The sequence below is a fragment of the Panulirus ornatus genome, chromosome 70 (assembly GCF_036320965.1).
Source record: "Panulirus ornatus isolate Po-2019 chromosome 70, ASM3632096v1, whole genome shotgun sequence".
In the NCBI taxonomy this organism is placed as follows: domain Eukaryota; kingdom Metazoa; phylum Arthropoda; class Malacostraca; order Decapoda; family Palinuridae; genus Panulirus; species Panulirus ornatus.
In genome coordinates, this window is record NC_092293.1 from 14314652 (window position 1) to 14335265 (window position 20614).

General features: G+C 37.3%; 1 non-coding gene across 1 annotated transcript; it reads right to left on the minus strand.

Moving 5' to 3' along the window:
- Positions 1-475: 475 nt before the first annotated feature.
- Positions 476-547, minus strand: TRNAA-AGC (transfer RNA alanine (anticodon AGC)). The gene has a single exon. It is a non-coding gene; the product is annotated as a tRNA-Ala (tRNA).
- Positions 548-20614: the final 20067 nt, after the last annotated feature.

Genomic DNA, 20614 nt, shown 5'->3' on the forward strand with positions numbered 1-20614 from the left:
TATCATTACTTCTTGATGTTCAATACAAAATCTCAACATATGTATTTATCTTCACTAGAGAATAATTTTCATTGCACCTTAATCTTCATTACTCCTTGTTTCAGCTACATCCGTATCTTCCATTCATTCTTATATCTTATATTAGTTACATCTTTACAATATCTTTATGTCTTCTCTGTTCCATCTCTTGGAAAATTGAAAATGAGAGGAGAGGATTTCCAGCCTCCCGCTCCCTACCCTTTTATTCGCCTTGTACGACACACAGGGAATACGAGGCAAGTATACTTTCTTCCCTATCCCCAGGGATAACAGCATCTGGTGTTCCCAGACGGTCACCCATCCAAGTACTAACCAGACCCAACGTTGCTTAACTTCCCTGATCGGACGATACATACATATATATATATATATATATATATATATATATATATATATATATACAAGACTGAAAACAATGAATTTCCCAAATAAAAAATGGAGGCGCCGGGGTTTGAACCCGGGTCCTCTCGCATGCTAAGCGAGTGCTCTACCACTGAGCTACGCCCCCAAGAACATATTTTGTGACATAGTATTATATGAAGCACTGAGATTACCACGGCAAAATAGTGTTTGACCGACCGTTGCCGACTAGCCGGCAAAATAACCACAGGGTAATTCTCCATGTTGCTGTCGTGTTTTCCTCTCAATTTTCCACGAAGAAATGAGTTTTACTTTTTTATTGTCGTTGCAATAGACTGGAACTAAGCAATAGACTGGAACTATGCAATAGACTGGAACTAAGCAATAGACTGGAACTAAGCTGACCTGGTATGAGGTCAGAGCCCTCATTATCATCCCTGCTAACTACCGGAAGCAGATTAAGTCGTTCCACAACCGATGTCCGGCCCATGTTAACTCTGATGTGCCCAGCAGTTGGAGGAGGATCGCCAGAAGCTTCTGGAAGATTTCAAGGACGTCTTGGTGGACCTGACCCTTTCAGATAAGGTCGAAAACCCCAATTTATTGTGAAGATCTTCACTATAACGTTGGACGAACATACTGAATGTTGCACACATGTGATGCGGACAAAATGAAAAAAGAAAAAGACAAAAGATATGTCTGGTGTGGGTCTCGAACCCACGACCTTGAGTGTGTGAGACTCACGCTCTACCACTGAGCTAACCAGACAATAGAAAAATACGTCTGTTTCTTCAATTTGAATTAATGAAAATCTTTGCGAGGCAGCGTTAAGAAAAGAGAGATGTCTTTGACGAAATTTACTTGCTTGGCTTATTCTTCTGTTCCTCATTATCGAAAGTAAACATACTGAAGGATATATATGTATATATATATATATATATATATATATATATATATATATATATATATATATATATATATATATATGTATTGAAAAGGATCACAATTTTGCATATATATATATATATATATATATATATATATATATATATATGTATTGAAAAGGATCACAATTTTGCACGTGATCAAGTATATTCTTATAAGTTCACAGGGAAAATAAACACGATAAGTTCCCAAGTGCACTTTCGTATAAAACTCACATCATCAGGGGAGACACAAGAGAGAAATATAACAGTCAGTTGATGTACAACGAAGAGACGTAGCTCGGACGCCATATGGTAAACATGTGATTGTCCAAGACAGACAACAAGCGCATCATAAACTTATTATGTGGACAAGAAGGTGAATTGTTTACAAATTTTATCAACATTAAAGTTATCCAATTTGTATAGACCATCACTAATATTAAGATTATAATTCTTTGTGTATTCAGAAATAGATGATTCAATGATATTTCTCGTGGTACTGGAGTTAGAGTTAATAACTGAGATGTCATTATTAACTCTAATTCCAGTACCACGAGAAATATCATTGAATCTTCTATTATTAAATACACAAAGAATTATAAACATTAAGGAAACAACATGGCGGTCAAAAATAAGCTTTAGGAATGAAGTTTATGAATGGAATATCAGTGAGACGAACTAGTTGATGAATGATGAATGAAAGTGTAATAAAGTCATGATGAATGAATGAAAGTGTAATAAAGTCATGATGAATGAATGAAAGTGTAATAAAGTCATGATGAATGAATGAAAGTGTAATAAAGTCATGATGAATGAATGAAAGTGTAATAAAGTTATGATGAATGAATGAAAGTGTAATAAAGTCATGATGAATGAATGAAAGTGTAATAAAGTCATGATGAATGAATGAAAGTGTAATAAAGTCACAGTTTAAAAGGACAAAATATGAATGGCAGCCAGGGAAGAGTGGCCCAGGTAAATAGAAGGGTTAAAAAGTTCGCGTTATACGACCTATTTTGACAGATCATACAAATTTCCTTTCCACATATAGAACCTGATGGTTGTGGTTAGTTCTAGAGACAAAATTTTAAAGGTTTGTGTTTCAGAGATGAGCCACAAAGGATATCGTTAAATTAACTGACATTAAAATTTTTCAGTTAAGTTGAGCATTTTGTACAATAGCTGTAATTTGACAGAGTTAAAAGTTCGCAATTTCATTACAATTCTAATTCAAAAGTTTGAGTTTCAATGATGGTTTGCACAAGCTTAACGTACATTTAAGTTTTGTGTTTATATGACGTATCTTAAAGGACTCTGGTAAAATAACGCAGCTGGAAGGTTTACGTTCAAATGACGGTGTTTAAATGTTTATTGATGAATGGTAGATTTAAATGGATAGATTTTAAGTTCGCGTTTTCATGAGCGACTTTAAACCTTGTGGTTGAATGTCACAGTTTAAATGTTGGTATGTACAATGTTGACCAGATGGCGGTAGTGTGTAGACACAGCCATACCAGGTCGTATTTATCATCATTAAAGTCACCTTCCTTACTTACTTATGGCGGCGATGAAATTCACTGGTTCTTGATTGTGCACCAATTAACCTATCAGATAATGGTACAATGTTTGCCTGGTGTTGCATATATCACGTCTGTTGTTGAAACACAAGAATGCCAGGTGACTTTGGGAGTGGATGATAATGTAAAGATCAATATAAATGTGGGAAATCTTGAACCGCCATCACCAGACACAACACATGTTTGGATCTGGCGGGGGGAGGGACTTGCCTGTGACGTCACGATGCCCCGCCTCCAGCCTGGCGCCGCTCTGTGTGTGTGTGTGTGTGTGTGTGTGTGTGTGTGTGTGTGTGTGTGTGTGTACTACTTTAATCATTATCACGTGAGTCTTTTGAGGAAGGATTTGTACACTCGTGTTGCCCCGTCTCTTAACCTTGTAAGTGTAAAATATGTTTTCACTCCTATGTGCGCTCACACACACACACACACACACACACACACACACACACATAACCTATAATATTATCTAGTATTCTCTTCAGACGGATATCTTACACCTTAATTATAAAAGCCAAAGAAAAATTTATAAAAACATATACATATATTTACACACGTGTAGATATATGTTATGTATTGAAATGTGGCGGAAAAATGCCTTATATATTAACAAACGTGATTGAGGACTTAAAGAATCTGGTACAAACATAATGGTTATTGTGATAAATGATTTATTTATGATAAATATGTATTGTGTTGCATTATAATGGTTGTTCAGAACCAAGGTTCTTAAACCTGAATCAGTGAAATACTATAAGAAATAAAAGATCTGTTAAACATAAACATTTATAGTGATTAACCACAGAATATATTTTCCTCTGGGTATGTAAAATAAAATACAGTACAGGGAGCTAGTTTGAGGAAGAGTATTTCATATTTTAAGAAAATATTTACCTGTAATAGCGTCCCTTATCTTTCGTCATCATTTCTTATGTTTACTATCAAGAAATGTCTTTTATCTAACATAGAAATTCTGTCTATGTATTTGATTAATGTTGTCCAAGGATGAGCTACATGCCACACGTGGTCAGGTCACAGTGGTGGTGGTCAGGTCAGTGGGCGGTGTGTGTGTGTGTGTGTGTGTGTGTGTAGCCCCTGGGTTCATGTTGGCCACAGCCACCGGCCGGTGGTCAGGTCAGTGGGCGGTGTGTGTGTGTGTGTGTGTGTGTGTGTGTATGTGTGTGTGTAGCCCCTGGGTTCATGTTGGCCACAGCCACCCACCGGCCGGCCAGCCGGGCGGTAGTTTATAACTAAGACTGGTAGTTTCACATGCCACTTGGAGTGTCCCTCACTACAGAACTTGAGCAGCTCTTATCCTGAGGCGGAGCAGTTGATCCTCTCCACCAGGCTGGTACACTTGGTCTGCACCAGGTGGCTCCCTACTGGTCATCCTGAGTGGTTGGTTGCTGTGTGGGATTTAATGACCATTGACTTGTGAAGGTCATTAGACCAACCATCATTTTATCATCTGATAAAACATGAAGCAACGCCAAATATTACATGATCCATCTAAACTATTGAGAATGATGAAGTCTGATATTGTTACGTTACGTCATCCAATCTTGCCACTCACATGTTACGGTAATCACGACTACATACATAGTGTTGTTACGACTGATGTTATGTATGTAGTTGATGACTTGTGGACACCAGAGGAAACCATCATTATAATGTCTTGTGTCACCAACATGTATCTATAATACTTCTATAACCAGCATGATCAAGAATGTTATAACAACATTATCCTTGTGTCACCAACATGTATCTATAATGCTTCTATAACCAGCATGATCAAGAATGTTATAACAACATTATCCTTGTGTCACCAACATGTATCTATAATGCTTCTATAACCAGCATGATCAAGAAGGTTATAACAACATTATCCTTGTGTCACCAACATGTATCTATAATACTTCTATAACCAGCATGATCAAGGTTATAACAACATTATCCTTGTGTCACCATCATGTATCTATAATACTTCTATAACCAGCATGATCAAGGTTATAACAACATTATCCTTGTGTCACCAACATGTATCTATAATACTTCTATAACCAGCATGATCAAGAAGGTTATAACAACATTATCCTTGTGTCACCAACATGTATCTATAATACTTCTATAACCAGCATGATCAAGAAGGTTATAACAACATTATCCTTGTGTCACCAACATGTATCTATAATACTTCTATAACCAACATGATCAAGAAGGTTTTTTTTTTTTTTTATACTTTGTCGCTGTCTCCCGCTTTTGCGAGGTAGCGCAAGGAAACAGACGAAAGAAATGGCCCAACCCCCCCTCCATACACATGTACATACACACGTCCACACACGCAAATATACATACCTACACAGCTTTCCATGGTTTACCCCGGACGCTTCACATGCCTTGATTCAATCCACTGACAGCACGTCAACCCCTGTATACCACATCACTCCAATTCGCTCTATTTCTTGCCCTCCTTTCACCCTCCTGCATGTTCAGGCCCCGATCACACAAAATCCTTTTCACTCCATCTTTCCACCTCCAATTTGGTCTCCCTCTTCTCCTCGTTCCCTCCACCTCCGACACATATATCCTCTTGGTCAATCTTTCCTCACTCATTCTCTCCATGTGCCCAAACCATTTCAAAACACCCTCTTCTGCTCTCTCAACCACGCTCTTTTTATTTCCACACATCTCTCTTACCCTTACGTTACTTACTCGATCAAACCACCTCACACCACACATTGTCCTCAAACATCTAATTTCCAGCACATCCATCCTCCTGCGCACAACTCTATCCATAGCCCACGCCTCGCAACCATACAACATTGTTGGAACCACTATTCCTTCAAACATACCCATTTTTGCTTTCCGGGATAATGTTCTCGACTTCCACACATTTTTCAAGGCTCCCAAAATTTTCGCCCCCTCCCCCACCCTATGATCCACTTCCGCTTCCATGGTTTCATCCGCTGACAGATCCACTCCCAGATATCTAAAACACTTCACTTCCTCCAGTTTTTCTCCATTCAAACTTACCTCCCAATTGACTTGACCCTCAACCCTACTGTACCTAATAACCTTGCTCTTATTCACATTTACTCTTAACTTTCTTCTTCCACACACTTTACCAAACTCCGTCACCAGCTTCTGCAGTTTCTCACATGAATCCGCCACCAGCGCTGTATCATCAGCGAACAACAACTGACTCACTTCCCAAGCTCTCTCATCCCCAACAGACTTCATACTTGCCCCTCTTTCCAAAACTCTTGCATTTACCTCCCTAACAACCCCATCCATAAACAAATTAAACAACCATGGAGACATCACACACCCCTGCCGCAAACCTACATTCACTGAGAACCAATCACTTTCCTCTCTTCCTACACGTACACATGCCTTACATCCTCGATAAAAACTTTTCACTGCTTCTAACAACTTGCCTCCCACACCATATATTCTTAATACCTTCCACAGAGCATCTCTATCAACTCTATCATATGCCTTCTCCAGATCCATAAATGCTACATACAAATCCATTTGCTTTTCTAAGTATTTTTCACATACATTCTTCAAAGCAAACACCTGATCCAAACATCCTCTACCACTTCTGAAACCACACTGCTCTTCCCCAATCTGATGCTCTGTACATGCCTTCACCCTCTCAATCAGTACCCTCCAATATAATTTACCAGGAATACTCAACAAACTTATACCTCTGTAATTTGAGCACTCACTCTTATCCCCTTTGCCTTTGTACAATGGCACTATGCACGCATTCCGCCAATCCTCAGGCACCTCACCATGAGTCATACATACATTAAATAACCTTACCAACCAGTCAACAATACAGTCACCCCCTTTTTTAATAAATTCCACTGCAATACCATCCAAACCTGCTGCCTTGCCGGCTTTCATCTTCCGCAAAGCTTTTACTACCTCTTCTCTGTTTACCAAATCATTTTCCCTAACCCTCTCACTTTGCACACCACCTCGACCCAAACACCCTATATCTGCCACTCTGTCATCAGACACATTCAACAAACCTTCAAAATACTCATTCCATCTCCTTCTCACATCACCACTACTTGTTATCACCTCCCCATTTACGCCCTTCACTGAAGTTCCCATTTGCTCCCTTGTCTTACGCACCCTATTTACCTCCTTCCAGAACATCTTTTTATTCTCCCTAAAATTTACTGATAGTCTCTCACCCCAACTCTCATTTGCCCTTTTTTCACCTCTTGCACCTTTCTCTTGACCTCCTGTCTCTTTCTTTTATACTTCTCCCACTCAATTGCATTTTTTCCCTGCAAAAATCGTCCAAATGCCTCTCTCTTCTCTTTCACTAATACTCTTACTTCTTCATCCCACCACTCACTACCCTTTCTAAACAGCCCACCTCCCACTCTTCTCATGCCACAAGCATCTTTTGCGCAATCCATCACTGATTCCCTAAATACATCCCATTCCTCCCCCACTCCCCTTACTTCCATTGTTCTCACCTTTTTCCATTCTGTACACAGTCTCTCCAGATACTTCTTCACACAGGTCTCCTTCCCAAGCTCACTTACTCTCACCACCTTCTTCACCCCAACATTCACTCTTCTTTTCTGAAAACCCATACTAATCTTCACCTTAGCCTCCACAAGATAATGATCAGACATCCCTCCAGTTGCACCTCTCAGCACAATGACATCCAGAAGTCTCTCTTTCGCACGCCTGTCAATTAACACGTAATCCAATAACGCTCTCTGGCCATCTCTCCTACTTACATAAGTATACTTATGTATATCTCGCTTTTTAAACCAGGTATTCCCAATCATCAGTCCTTTTTCAGCACATAAATCTACAAGCTCTTCACCATTTCCATTTACAACACTGAACACCCCATGCATACCAATTATTCCCTCAACTGCCACATTACTCACCTTTGCATTCAAATCACCCATCACTATAACCCGGTTATAACAACATTATCCTTGTGTCCCCAACATGTATCTATAATACTTCTATAACCAGCATGATCAAGAAGGTTATAACAACATTATCCTTGTGTCACCAACATGTATCTATAATACTTCTATAACCAGCATGATCAAGAAGGTTATAACAACATTATCCTTGTGTCACCAACATGTATCTATAATACTTCTATAACCAGCATGATCAAGAAGGTTATAACAACATTATCCTTGTAGTTGTTGGATCAGTGTAGAGCAGAGCAATACCTGGTGAACATTACTTCCTGGTTGGTGGCCGCCATAAATACCACCAGTGTTTATAAGCTCACACATCACCAGGGGTTAAGATATGGTATTATCCCTCACTGCTCTATATAGCACCAGCCACGGTGGGTCCGCCTACAGCTTATACCTCACTCCTACTCTTCTATATCCCTAACTTCCTTGTGATCATCTCACTTTGAATAACTAGATCTTCACATAACAGTTGTTTGTTGTCGTTGTTGTTGTTGTTGTTGTTGTTGTTGTTGTTGTTGTTGTTGTTGTTGTTGTTGTTATATGTTGTAGGTTTATGTTCTGCCACTGGACGACTCGTTCTCTGATCTTACCCAACATATAAATGTTTGTGTCGAGGTTCGTCAGGTGTTTATCATACGGAGTCTGTAACACGTAAGTCTGTCTATCGTTCACTATACTGGATAGTAACTGGTAAAGGTTATTAAAGATATCTACACCAGAATCTGTGCCACACAACAAAACATACAAATCACGATATTTGCAACATGATAACATGTTTGACCATCAGCAGGTAAGGTCATCAAGCCGCACCATACATACGTCAGACAGTAACATCAGTTGTATAACAGGATGTATATATGTTGTTGGATTTAAGGGCTATCAGCTTGTGGTCATGAAGCCAGAATGTGAACCGTAAGTTAACATAAAATGATGGTCCAGGTCCAGCAGGTAGCTGCATATGAAGCTATGAATGTCTGTCTTGATTACTGACGACGTAGAGGGAAGGGTTTGGCAGGAAGGGGAGTGTGGTGGAGTTTGCTGGAGGGTTCTCGGGAGTGTTGTGAGGAAGAGATAGAAAAACAGACTGAAAGGAGGAGGGTAACAAGTCCTTGGGCTCAACCCAGGTGCTACATTTTCAGTGAAGCAAGACATCTGAAATAATCGCCAGGTTGGTTGGTTATTTGGGCTTGTGGCTCATCGACTGCCAGGGTTAATAAAGTCAACAAGTTAGTCATGATCCCCAATCAAAAATACTTGAACACCTTCACGTGTTGAAGATATTTGTAAGGTCATACACACGCTTACTAAATATTTGGCCCATATAATTAAGGTTTTCACCCCTGTTGATTGCAAGGGTCATACCTGCGGTAAAGGTCATGTTATAACCATCAATCGAATCATCTTGAACAGTTTTCCCAGAGGTTCAAGATAATTCTGAGACCGTACACGCTCTCACCCTGTTCGTAAGACGAATGGTGCATTCAAACGTACAGCGACATATGGAAGGTGAGTCGGTAATGAATCCTTTATATATTCTACTTTTAAGTCATCTAACAATCCTTTCAACGTATTATTGTGTGAACAGATGGAACAACCTAATTTAGAAGGATGTACATCCAAGAAAATCATCAGTGACGACAAGTAGGATAGAAAAACCTGAGAAATGGTTGTTGATGATGGTGTGAACAGTATTATTATCATTACCACACATCACCAGCACACCTTTGATGGCGCTCCTACACCTTCGTGGTTGCTGCACTCTACACAGGAGCAGGGGATGATGGACACCTTTGAGCAAGAAGGTTCTTCGACGAGACTGTGCGACTTCTCTCCGTCCTTTGAGGATGACACAGCCTTGCTAAGGATGACTTGTCACTGGTGGTGACACAGCTGACGGATGGAGTCCTGTTACACCTTGTGAATAATATAACCAAAACAGTAGACTGGCCAGGTTGACAAGCGTATTGTGCACTTCAACTGACTAATGATATGATACAGAAAATTACAAACATAAATATCTATTGTAAGGATCAACTCCATGATGAAACAAATATAGTTTGAATGAATAATTAAACAGAGTGTGGGAAGTGACACAACTTTGTAATCCTTGGTCACTTACAAATGATTAATACGAAAGCGTTAGGTATCGACCCGCAGGAGAACGTGTTTACAGATCTTTATAGAAGACATATCTATGTTAGATAAACGCCATATCAAGGAAATATCTTAACCTGGGACGTGTAACATCTGTGTGGAGAGACACAGCTTTGTAATATATGATCTACTCCACCGGTGAACTTTGACAACATAGAGTTATACAACGCGTTGCTGGACAATATTCACCTAATACCTATAACGAATTTTTATATGATATACGAGACATTTGTTGGAAGTAAACATAAGAAATGATGATAGGAGATAAGGAGAGTCAAAGTACATATTTTCTTAAATGCTGAATGAATCCTGTCCTAGCTTAGTTATTTTGCGTTGGATTTTATTTTATATATCCAGAGGATAATATATTCTGGGGCTTATAATTGTTATGCTTTCAACACATTTTTCAATTTCTTATCATCTTTACTGGCTAAAAGGCCTTGATTCTTAAGAACCATTCAAATGCAACACTGTACATATTTATTATAAATCATTTATCACATTAACCATAATGTTTGTATCTTATTCTTTAAGTTGTCAGTCACATTCTTAAGTATATAACACATTCGTCTGACTCAAGTAGATACATATATCTCCATGTTTATATATATACATATGGTTCTTAATTTATCATCATTTTATTCCAAGTTTAAGTGATCCTTGTAAAGAAGATAGTAATCATTACCTTGGATGACGTACCTGAGTCTTTATAACAGAAATAATGAACAACTCCTGATTGTTGAGGTTGTGCATACCGCCGGTTGAAGACCATTAGTTCACCAATGTTGTACTGGTAATGATAAAAGTCAACATGTATATAACTTTAATGTTTGACATATACTATGGATTCAGGCTTTATGACTGTTCATATGTTTTCAAATATACCAACATTACATTGACCCTATACGAAATACTACCATTAAATTGTTTGGTCATAAAGGAGATATTCTGATCACTCCAATAATACACATGTATGTGTACCTGGTACAAAGAGATCCGTCATATTGTAAAGCCCTGTGCCAGCCAGGCAGCCAGCCTCCCTAACAACAAACTACCTGTTAGTCAAGATCAGATAAAGAGCCGGGTTGAGGTGAGGGCCCGTACCAAGCATAGACCTAGCGACCTGTCATGGTACAGACCACTCATATGGAGACCTGGTGAATCCAACAATTAGAAACATTCCATATTTGAGGAGACTTGGCAGGTCTAACTATGAACCAATTTCATCATGATCATATGATAAGACCCCATGCCAATGCTGAGACAAATTGTAATATTGAATTGTATATTGATTTCATATTTCGATGTAATTAACGATAAAGATGAGTTGCCATAATTATGAGGAAACATGTCCACATTCACACTCACCAACCCTACCCAGACAACACGAGTCGTATTGATCATTTCTAAATTCATCGGACACATCCGGGAAGATACATTTTTACCGTGTGTACTTTACTTTAAAGTTACGTTCATTGGAAATAGAGCGAAACTAACTGTCTGTATTACCAACAAAAATCACTATGAGGTATAGATATCTATCTACTAATGACGTCACGTCTGATGTCACTCGTAGTAATGATGGTGGGCAAACGTTTGACCTCAGATGAGGTGAAGTATTTTATCTTCAATATGATTGTTAACATGGAACAATGTACCAGTTAGAGTGGTTGGAAGCAGCATTATAGATACGTTTCACAATAAACTTGATAAATATTTACCTTCAAGTTCAAGACTAACATTATTTGCGACTCATCATTAGTCACACTGACAATATACAGGTTTATCTTTAGATTATCTGTATGTCTTCCACTACACTAATGTGTGAGTTCCTGATATCTTCCACTACACTAATGTGTGAGTTCCTGATATCTTCCACTACACTAATGTGTGAGTTCCTGATATCTTCCACTACACTAATGTGTGAGTTCCTGATATCTTCCACTATCACCATCAGCCTCGAAGTGACCCAGTGGTCCACTGTTGTATGGATACCTTTACATTCCTTTGTATAATGGAATGTTTGTAACAACACAGTAATTAATCACATCTGAGCAATCGGGAATTTGACAAGGCATTATCAGCTCTACGTCCTATTAGCGGGCCATCATAGAGCTATAAGGCTGTGGTCATGTTTGTCTGGATGTTGATGACAGGGACTTCCTCTCTTATGTGAATGGCTTCTAATCTCTGTAGTCTCCTGCGATCACTACAACTAGTAATGATTTTGATGTTATTCATTATAATCTCCCTCGTTAGTCTCGTTCCATGCTTTTGTTCATGATGATGTTTGATTCCACCTTCTTGTAAGTGGAGCGAGAGTCGGTGGCTCAGGCTGCAGGTGTACTGATCATGTTGAGATGAGTAATAATGGATATATGAGCAGACATTGGTGGGTTTCCTGTATATGCTAAACTTAAACTTGTTTCCTTGTCTATGGATCATGGAATCTAGAAATGTTAACATACCATTATTTTCATTTTTCTACAGTAAATTTGATGGAAGGTACTAAATTGTTAAGTAAGGGGAGAAATATTTGTAAACTTTCATTTGTTCGTCATACACAAAGAACATCATCTACATACCTAAACCAAATTGCATTAGAAGGTAAGATATCCTTTAGTAATTTTGTTTCAAAAAATTCCATGAAAAGATTACTTAGTACAGGTCAAAGAGGGTTACCCATTGCCATACCAAATTTTTGAGAATAATAATCTACATTAAATTGAAATACACAATCTTTTATACACAATTTTATCAGATCAGTGAAATTAGACTTTGAAACAGGTAAATGAATATCATCCAAGACATCAAATAAATATTCTAAAAGGTCATCAACTGGAACTTTAGTGAAAAGTGAGGAAACATTAAAGCTAACTAGTTTAAAATCAAAATTACCATTGATATTGTTTAGCTTGTTGACTAAATCTACATTGTTCATGATATTAGAATTTGATACCTTACCCACTAAAGGGCTTAAGAAAGAAACTAACCATTTTGACAATTCATATGTGATGGAGCCTACTGAACTCACTATAGGTCTTGCTGGAAAATTCTGTTTATGTGTTTTGATAAGTCCATACATATATGGCAATGAATAGGACAAAGATGACAAACTTTTGATGAGAGAAATGTTACCTTTCAACAACAACTTCATTTCTTTATTGAAGTGAGAATTAACTGCTTTTAAGGGATTTTTACTAAGTTTAGAATATGTTGTGTCATCATTTAGAAGATCATTCATTTTAGATGAATAGTTACTTTTGTCTAAAATCACAACAGAGTTAGACTTATCTGCCTTGTTTAATCACGTTAAAAACTATGATCATTGTATTGACTGGAGTAACGCCATCTCAGTTATTAACTATAACTCTATTACCAAGAGCAATATCATTGAATCTTCTATTATTATGTACACAAAGAATTATAATCTTAATATTAGTGATGGTCTATACAAATTAGATAGCTTTATTGTTGATAGAATTTGTAAAATGACAAGTTTATGAACGCTCGTTGTATGTTTTGGACAATCACATGTTTACCAAATGGCTCCTACCTTCGTCTCTTCGATGTTTATCAACTGACATATTTCTCTCTTGTGTCTCCCCTGATGATGTGATTAATACACGAAAGTGCACTTGGGAGCTTATCGTGTTTCATTTTCCCCGTGGACTCATAGGAATATCTTGATCACGCGCAAAATCGTGATCCTTTCCAACATGGATTCCACACGGCTCTTCTATTTCTTCTCTACAAGCTGTCATGGACTTTCTCCTTTCGTTACTGCTTTCTCCAAATCGCTAATCAAGGCTCACCAACTGAAGTTACGATTTGGATTCCTTAGGAAATGTCTTGATGAACAAATGATGCCAAGATCTGTCCTACCTCAACGTTTGTTTCAGCTGTCTGGTCGACGATTTGACCAATTCCAAAATATCATTTTAAAGAAAAACATTGAATTAAAGAAACATGAAATGGAGGAGGCTTTTCGCATTTCAAGAGAGAAGAAACGTGTCTTTCAAATGGCAATACCGACACACTGGAAGAACCGGATGTTGGACTATTGCTATGATAAATTAAGGAAAGAATGCAATAGGCTACAAGTGTCACTAAATTGTAAGTTGGACCATCTTATTGAAAACAGCGACTGGATCAAGAACACAAACCCATCTTTTGTGGTAAACCTATCTAATAAACTAGATAAAGATTCCTTGTGTGCATTAGGCTATGGTTTGTTTTGTGTGCTCTGACAGGGAAGCCAGCTGTGTTGATGTCACAAAGTCTTTTTGTAATTTAGAAAAATACAGTAAGTTAAGTAATGATGAAATTAATATCTGTAAGGGTTTAGTGTATGCCAGTTTGTCAAAACCAGTGGAAGCTAATTGCCCTAAAAGATTCATAAGAGCTATTAACACCTTAAAGAAAGACAAGGATATACATATTACTAAAGCAGATAATTCTAACTCTGTTGTGATTTTAGACAAAAGTAACTATTTATCTAAAGTGAATGATCTTCTAAATGATGACACAACATATTCTAAACTTAGTAAAACTCCTTTACAAGCAATTAATTCTCATTTCAAAAATGAAATGAAGTTGTTGTTGAAAGGTAACATCTCTCTTATCAAAAGTTTGTCATCTTTGTCCCCTTCATTGCCATATATATATGGACTTATCAAAACACATAAACAGAATTTTCCAGCAAGACCTATAGTGAGTTCAGTAGGCTCCATCACATATGAATTGTCAAAATGGTTAGTTTCTTTCTTAAGCCCTTTAGTGGGTAAGGTATCAAATTCTAATATCATGAATGATGTAGATTTAGTCAACAAGCTAAACAATATCAATATTAATTTTGATTTTAAACCAGTTAGCTTTGATGTTTCCTCACTTTTCACTAAAGTTCCAGTTGATGACCTTTTAGAATGTTTATTTGATGTCTTGGATGATATTCATTTACCTGTTTCAAAGTCAAATTTCATTGAACTGATAAAATTGTGTATAAAAGACTATGTATTTCAATTTAATGGAGATTATTATGCTCAAAAATTTGGTATGGCAATGGGTAACCCTCTTTCACCTGTACTAAGTAATCTTTATATGGAATTTTCTGAAACAAAATTACTAAAGGATATCTTACCTTCTAATGCAATTTGGTTTAGGTATGTAGGTGATGTTCTTTACGTTTGACGAACAAATGAAATTTACAAATATTTCTCCCCTTACTTAACAATTTAGTACCTTCCATCAAGTTTACTGTAGAGCTTACAAAAATCCTATACATGAATATTATTTTTATTCACCTTTGCACATTGTTCAGTTAGCCTTTGTACTGTGATTCAACTTTGCTACCTCATTGGTTTTTGAGAGCTACACCTGGTTGGATTGTGATTATTATGTGCTCTAAGATCATACCTATTGCAAGTTGCCTTATAGGATTTTTGTAAGCTCTACTTTAAGATTTATATTGTATTCCTTATAAAATCTCTATTTTAACTCTTCTGAAGACCAGCTCTTTCATGCCCGTCATGCTACAGTATAATTCATATTCTCTTATCTTTGACCACTGTCATTCCATTTCCCTACACCTTGTTGTCAGTTTCTGTGAGAAATGTTGGATCAGAGTTTCATTTTTCCACTTGACAGGTAATCATTTGGTACTGTTGGGTGGTGAGCACACCACTAGATAGCCAGCTGCGCCCTGCTAGTGATTCCCGTATGTGTGCAAGTAAGTCATAGTATTTAAAACCTCCACATTGCTCTCTCAATATGACAATGTTATGATAGTTCAGCATAAAACAGGCGTGGCATGATGCCAGCAGTAGCAGACAAGTCTTTTTTCTCAAAGAAGCCAAAAAAAGGGCTCCACTACTTTAAGAACCACTTACTCCTTTGAACATGAAAAAAGATTCATCATATGAAACCCCTACAACTTGTATGACATTTTAAAGTAGCCTTTACCACGAACATATACAACATAGCTCTGAAAGTTCTACATTGCTGCAGGAATTTTCACATTACAGAGAAAAGATTCATTTATGTTTGACCTTGGAATAGTTGGGTTGTTGGTCTGAACAAGATGGCTGAGACTGCAGGGTCTGCTGACTTTTCTGAGGAGGGATTGGCAGTTTCTAGAAATTATGATGCTTCCTAGTCAAGCATCTGTATGTTTAAGTGCGTGTAAGCCTTCTCCATTATTTGCTGCAACATCTTAATGCGCTTCATTTTGAATTAAGCAAGCAAGGGCTCAGGGCAGGATTCATCAAACTGATTTCTGAAAAATTAACCGATTATACTTTCCACTGTCAGGAAAATAGCTACATAGTTGCACAACAAACTGTATATCATATCAATTCTCTTAAATACAAGCTTAAACAATGATTCTTGACCTTCTCTACATACAGGTCATTTGCCTTGAGGACAGCAGCATCTGTTGTTCTGCAAGACCTAATAGATCCATCAATGTGGAGGCAGACTTGCCTTCAAATATGCCTTAGAAAGTCACCAAACAGAATATTAAGCAACAAAAATGCATTTTAAAGGTGCAAGTTTAAGGGCTACATAGAACTGAAAGGATGTTAAAATTTAACCTTTATCAAAGGTACAGTTTCTAGATATCAGAGCAGCGAGGACATCTAATATATAAGAAACTAATGGAAGTTTTTAAACCCTTAGCTGAACCTTTGATTGTGAAACATTCATCCCTAACACAATGTTTACATATTTCCTGTTGAGGTCAGATTGTTATCCTTACTACCCATTTTTTAATGTGCTCACATACGCTAAATAGACTCACAAAATTTAGCTAAATAGACTCAGAAAACTTGAAATTTTAACATAATCAATGACTACGACAAACCTTGATTATCTGTTTTCATTGCATATGTAAAGTCTGTGGGACTTGTGTCCAGGTACACTGTTTTAGGTGGTGGAAGACTGGTTTTGTGACTGCTGCATTTGGGCCAGTTCAAGAGCATGTTGGTGAGAGGCTTCCAAACCCATTAGCAAATGGACCATAGTGTTTCATGTGAAAGTCTGTTACATTATTAAGGTCTGTAGGAGGAAAGTTCCCTAATATTTTAAAGGCACTGTTTGTATTAGTGGGAGTGAAGGGTAGGTGGGCGATTGTCTCTGAATGGATTTTGGGTAGATTTTTCACAACTTTCCTTTTTAAAGGCGAGATTTGTTTGTGGGTAATTTTTGAGAAGTATCTCATGAGTATGTTTGTAAGTTCTTTGGGACAATGGATTTTACTGTGATGAGTCAGGTGTGCTTCATGAGTGAGGACTGGTGAGACGAGTGGTGATGTGGGTCTTTCGGTTCACTGTGTTGATGAAGGAGTGCCAGTTATCTGTTTGCCTCTATGTGATTAAGTTAATGATAGATTTATTTAAGAATATTGATTTGATCTCTGATTTCTATCAATGGTGAGTGGTTATGTGTAAGGTGGTTTCTTTACTTTACGATGTGTGTAATTTATGGGAGTAGGTAGTAGTTTGTAGGAAGCTAACAACCAGGGAGGTATATTACCAGTACTAACCGCCTGGGTATCTGGAGGGTTAGTGACGCCTGTTTAGTGATCCAGCACTCAGGTGGTCGTCACGTTGCACTCCTCTGACCCAGGTAGCTGTCTTTTGTATTGACTGGGTGAGCTGGATGGAGTGTGCTCAGGATGGGTAAGTGGTCAGAGGATGGTTGCCGTAGCATCCTTCCATGTAATGCTGGTGTGAGCAGAATGTTGTTTCACAAAGTTAGCTGCAGGAGCTGGTGGACTAGGAGTCTGGTTGGTTGGTTGGTTGCATATAGGTTAAGTATACTGAGAAGTTACAGTTGAAGAAATTCACCTCAGAGATCATAAGTGTGAATGCTGAACAAAGTGGACATTCAAATCTTTAATAATGGGAGCATCTTACCGAGGTTCTGCTGTTGGGTAGTGTATCTTATGGGGTATGTAGAGTGAGGAGGTATGCAGATGTTGATTATCTTGCACCTAGTACTGTGTTTATAGGATATTGTTGTTGTCTGTGAGCTGTTGTATGGTCTCAGTTGTGGAGAAAATTTTGGTTTGGTGGATAAGTGTTATGAGTACCTACTCTTTGTCTGTTATTTCTTACAGCTGTGAGATCTGGATGTGAGACTAGCTTCTTAGATGAGTGCTACAAGGATACTGCATTCTCTTAATTAGCTGAGAATTTCTGTGTATTTGTTCTTATCATTACTAGCACCGAATTGCAAAATCTTTAGTTTGTCATTGCAGTTCTGTGGCGTAGAATGATCTATTTGTGAAGACTGAAAATGCGCATTCTGTAATGCTGTTTATTGGAAATTTGTGCTCGAGGTGAAGGTGTTTGTGACGGAGTTTTGTAAGTTATTTTCTGAATGGTTGCTGTACGTCCAGTGTTCTGAGTAGTCTCCATTGGATGACAGTGATGTACAGTGGAGGTGATACCAATGACTGCAGTTAAAGCATAAATTGTAGTAGTGCGTTTTGATATAATTGGCACTATGAACACATGTCCTACGCTGAAATTAGTGGTTAGATGACCTGGCCATTACCTCCCTATAGTTAACATATGTGTGAATTCTTCAGATGCCTGAGTATAACCTTAAATAACACACTGTACAAAAATTAACTTTACACCAGTGAATGAGAGGTCTCAAATTGATCACCTGTTAACTTTAAAGAGGTTGGTATGTTATCAGATCTTTTAGTCGTTATGTCATTACATTACTTTGAAAGTGAAAATACCATTTTTATACTAGTTTTCTGAAGAGACGTAGTAAGAGCAATGGTAAAGGGAAAAAAATATTGTCAATCACACCAATGGGAAAAAGATATTGCTAAGCTCATTAAATGAAAAATAATATTGTTAAGCTTACTAAAGGAAAACAATATTGTTGTTAAGGTTATGGCAGTATAGATTTCCCATATAATATCCTTCATGTCGAAATATACAAGGAGTAGAAATATGGCATTAAATCAATATCCCAACGATGGTCTAATTCAAGAAACAAAACTGATAACTAAAACACACAACACCACAGTGGCAGTCGGTAAGGGAGCTGTGAACATGGTTTAATACAAACATAATGTTATGATCGTAGGAAGACTCTCCATATATAATATATCAAATAAGAAACAAAAATAGCCTCTAACATAGAAGCTGAAGATAACATATGGAACACACAACACTAAAATGTCCAGGACTAGAAATATAATAACCTTAAACACAAAACTGACTGCAATCATGTACATAAACTAATTTACTGGTAAACAATAACACTGAGAGGAATACATATGAAAATTATTGGTTTGATGCAAGGTACAAAAAAAAGGCAACTGGAGGTGTACAGTACATAGCAAAGATAAACAATGAAACAGTTTACATGGATTAGTAATATTACAGCCAATTTTGTTGTCGCTAGACTGGTGAAGCCATAATGCAAGAATAAACTGGAGACCAAATATAAGAATCAAAAGTACATAACGTGTTGTGAAAACTGGTACCAGAATGAAATAATTAAACACAAGAAGATAGATATCAGCATAAAACATGGAAAATCCATGAAATAAAATTATCAATGGAATAATCATAGTTACACACATATGAATATTTCATGCAGTTTCAAGGAAAAACAAACTAGCTCAACTAAATACTTTAATGTGGCAACATGAGGAAAAGAGAAAAGCTTTGGAAATGATTTACATCTTGTACGACATTTTTACTTCACAATAAAAGTATTCTCTTAAACAGGGTCATCTTGGGGCTCAGCGAGGCCATTCCTTTCAAATTACAGTCTGCGTACACCATCCAAATATATTAGTGCGAATGGAAAATTTAGGTAGGCTAAACATTAATTGAAAACATCAGGGGAGACCCATTATGAAGAAGAACAAAGTAACTTGTCAGCTTTACCTTTTACTGCAGATAATATCTGAAGAATTAATTTCAATGAGTCCTTAACTTTACAGAGATGCAGAAGTGTCTTGTTCCTCTGAAAAATATAAAGAACAAAATGGTAATCAGCAGCGTAGTTACAAGAGGATGGAGGGTAGGCCCCAGGAACCACCGACTGTTTAGGGTTTTTATGATATCCAATTCTGCCTAGCTCCTACGTTGCCATCCAGTCAATTTGGCCGTGATAATCTTGGCAAATCTATCCCCAAGGGTCCCAAATATCTAAACGCCAGTGGTAAATAGCACCTCGACTTAACTCAAAATATCACATATTGTTTACTTGACACTTATAGAGCCTAGCTTTCATGTGGTAATCAATAAGATTTGAAAATGAACTTTGTCTAAATACAACACAAACACTTTAAACAGCTAATGTTAGAAATGAAAAGAAAAGTACTAATCAATAATAACAAATATAAACAAACCACCATGCATGTCTGTTCAAACAAAACAAACTGACCAAAAATAATTCTTTATGAACGTCTCGATTAACTAGAATTTCCCAAGAAACAATAACATATAAGAGAAGTTTTAGTCTGCAAACAAAACAAATACTTAAAACAGCTAACACAAAAGTAAAAAATAGATATCATAAATGATCATAAATTAAAGCCAGTAACTATCAA